Source organism: Lactuca saligna, chromosome 8 (genome assembly GCF_052625555.1).
Source record: "Lactuca saligna cultivar CGN05327 chromosome 8, ASM5262555v1, whole genome shotgun sequence".
Lineage (NCBI taxonomy): Eukaryota > Viridiplantae > Streptophyta > Magnoliopsida > Asterales > Asteraceae > Lactuca > Lactuca saligna.
Genome location: NC_136424.1, coordinates 253,516,437 through 253,520,052, shown reverse-complemented (window position 1 = coordinate 253,520,052; position 3,616 = coordinate 253,516,437). Strand labels below are relative to the sequence as shown.

At 25.6% G+C, this 3,616-nt stretch overlaps 1 protein-coding gene across 1 annotated transcript in view; it reads right to left on the bottom strand.

The window, feature by feature from the left end:
• LOC145012062 (cysteine-rich receptor-like protein kinase 2) overlaps positions 1-3,208 on the bottom strand; it is an 8,044-nt gene extending 4,836 nt beyond the window's left edge. Inside the window, exon 1 of the mRNA XM_078970827.1 lies at positions 3,033-3,208. The gene's annotated coding sequence lies outside the window, so the exon portion shown is untranslated. The remainder of the gene's footprint in view (positions 1-3,032) is intronic.
• Between the last annotated feature and the right edge of the window lie 408 nt (positions 3,209-3,616).

Sequence of the window (3,616 nt, the reverse complement as noted above, 5' to 3'; positions counted from 1 at the left end):
TTAAATATATATTTATTGGTTAAGTTGATCATATATTTTTTGGTTTCTATATTTAACAACCATAGTATTATTATTTCTCATAATATAAAGTAACATTAAATGTAATGAATTTTAAGTTTTCAATATTAGTATTTTATATTTTGGAAAGTGATTTGTACACAACATGTTTTCTCCATATATATTAATATATATTTTATAAAATTGTACATTATAATATTTTAAAATATAAATTATTGTGTACAAAAGCTCTTGTTGTATTTTAACTTTATATATATATATATATATATATATATATATATATATATATATATATATATATATATATATATATATATATATATATATATAACTTTATTTTGATTATTAGTTATAATTTAAATGCGTTAACTAATATTTGTAATATTATATTATTACATATTTAGTTGATCATCTATCGAGTTTAAATATATTTAAGAAAACAAAATACAAAAACATAGTTTATAAAAACTTATAATTGAGATATATTTTACCATTAATATAATTTATAAAATATACCAATAATTTGTTCAATCATAAAACTGTGATATTATCATTTATAAGACTGTTTTAATAAAAATACACACATACTTGTTAAGAATCTAGTTAATTTATTTTAAAGAAAAAAAACCCGTGATGTAAAAGTTATTTCAAATAGTTTTTAAAAACATTTAGTTTACATATTTCAAAAACTTGTAGTCATGTATATTCCAACTTCCAACTATTTTTTGCTTAACATACCCTAAACATAATTCTAATTTTATATTATGTATTTTCTAAATTATGTAATCAAATGAAAAATAAAATGAGCAGTTACGCACTTCTGTGTCTACGATAAAAAATTTTATTTCAATCAAAATAATAAGTAGGAAATATTGGATATTAAGACAAATATAAAACTATGTTTGAGGAATTCACTGAAAAATTGATGATAGATAAAAGAGTAAATTACTGAAATCGTCCCTATGGTTTGGTTAAAATTGTATGTTTGGCCACTAACTTTTGTTTTGCATTCGGATCGTCCCTATGGTTTGATTTTGTTGCGTTTTTTGTCCCTTACATACATAAACTTAGGGATCAAACATGCAATTTTAACCAAATCACATGGACGAAAAATGCAACAAAATAAAACCATAGGAATGATCCGAATGCAAAATAAAAGTTAGGGACTAAATATGCAGTTTTAACCAAACCATAACTTTGGATTCAACCATGATGTTAAAATTGTGATCAATTCTTTTTATACATGAAGCATTTTTTTTTCTTCTTTTTTATTAATGTGCCTAACTTTGTCACAAACCGGAGAACAAAAAATCCTAATGCAAGAAGAGTAAAACAAAATTAAAAGCCCAAGATACGGTAGATACCGTGGCCAAACTTGTTGGTTTTTGAAAATAAAGGACGAGTCTATAAAGTTAAAAGAAGAAGACATTCGTAGGATTCCCTATTCCCTAAATAGGAACTTTTAGGCTTGTTGACTTCCAAAATTATCAATGATTTAAAAGGGTTCATTGAAAGGAGACTATTCGATCCCTCTTTAATAACTTTAAAACCGAAATAAAGGGAGATAGTATCATCAAACTTTATAGAATTTACATGCAATTTGTTAACATTTATACTATCTAAAAGAAATTAAAAAAAATTAGGAGTTTAATGTAATTTAAAAATTATTTAATATTTATTGATTAAGTCAGATTCAGCATCTTATCAGGTCCGATACGAGCAAATTAGAGGTTTTAATTATGATATTAAACACATAATCAAATTTAGGAGTATGTTATTAGACCCAATAAAAGATATATTATATTGTTTTTAGTCTTGTTGATTTATCTAAAAAAACCAAAACATATATATTCTCTTACATTTTCTTCATAAGTGCAGTAGTTTCTTAAGAATATATTACATTTAATAAAATTAATAATATTTTAATTTATCTGTCATTATTTAATATAAATAAGAGGATAGATAAAAAAAATATAAAAAAATATTTAATTTATCATAATATAATAATATAATGGTCACCAAAAACTCTAAGTGGGTAAAACTTATCATCCAACTTATAATTTATCCTTTGCCACATAGTATTAATGCATGTGGTACCATGTTCTATGAATTAATTGAGCAACACAAATTCAAAACGCATCATTCATTACAACTTCCACTGTTCAACAACTCTACGCATTTTCTAAAGGCTCTGGGCCCATTGTGGCGTATATGTGGTGTGTTGAATGCGTATACAATTAGCAATGGATATGTGATGTGTTTATATATCTAAAAAATATAATGGAAAATATATATATATATATATATATATATATATATATATATATATATATATATATATATATATATATATATATATATATATATATATATATATTCCCAGTAACTAAAGTACAAAAACTGAAATTTTACTACGAACTCAAACAATAAACAAAATTATGCAACAACCTAACAGATACTTATTTTGTAAAAGAAGCATCAAATTGGTTGTTATAAACTTATATCGATGTTACAACCTCATTATTTCACAGATTTACCATGAATAATTGACATAAAACTCCACAGTTTCTTAAGATTTAATCAACGTCATAATATATGACGAACCAGATTGGGATTTCTTCGTTTTGACTACATTTGTATATAATGAATTCGCAAGAGTAATTTAAAGAAAGGAGATGAAGAAATGCTGAAAAAAAGGAGCATCAAAATTATATGCGCTAAACTACGTGAAGAACTTGAAGATATTTAGCAAACAGTAGAATTTTATAGTTCTAATCAAAGTAATCGCTGAAATTCCTCTGTTTCTTAAGCTTCTAAAGCTAGAGATAATTTAGCAGAAAGCAAGTAAAATCCGTTGTTGTCGCTAATGAAAAACAATTTTGGTATTATCAATCGCATGGAGTTTACGATGATCATCAATCAGAACACTAAAATCTAACTAAAACTCGATAAATTTCACATGTAATCCTGATAAAAGAGTAAAAACGAAAAAGAAATTGAGATCCGAATCGTACCTTTTTCACTACACTTGATTCATGGAGTTTAATGGAGGTTGATCGATTTTTGGTTTAGTATATATAAGTCCTGGTCGTCTGGATTAATATAGACCGTTGAAGCCACCTTCTGTAGACAGAATTTATGAGTGAAGACTGTCCGAGGAGGAGAAGAAAAATGGAAGAATATTTGACCGAAGCTAATAATGTTGATATTAATTCGTTTTGCTCATTTTCCTACCTTTTTTGTATTTATCATTTGCAACTCATTTGTTTTGAAATTATTTCAAGTGACATTATACTTATAATTGATAGATAAAATTTCTAATGTTAGTTAAAAATAAGATAAAATATTTTAAATCTTGCCTATAATATATTAGGTTTTCGAATTATAGCTTGCCAACCACGTTAAAAGTACAACATAAATAAATATGTTTGACAAAATTAACTAGGGATGAGCATCGGTTCTAACCCTAAGTGGGAACTAAATGCCCAGGAACCGAAATGCATAGAAATATAGGACCGAGAGCTAGAGCGGTTAAGTGGGTATCGATTCTGATGGTGGCACTGGTTTTCGGTTCTAGAACTAGGTTAAGCTAATGAAA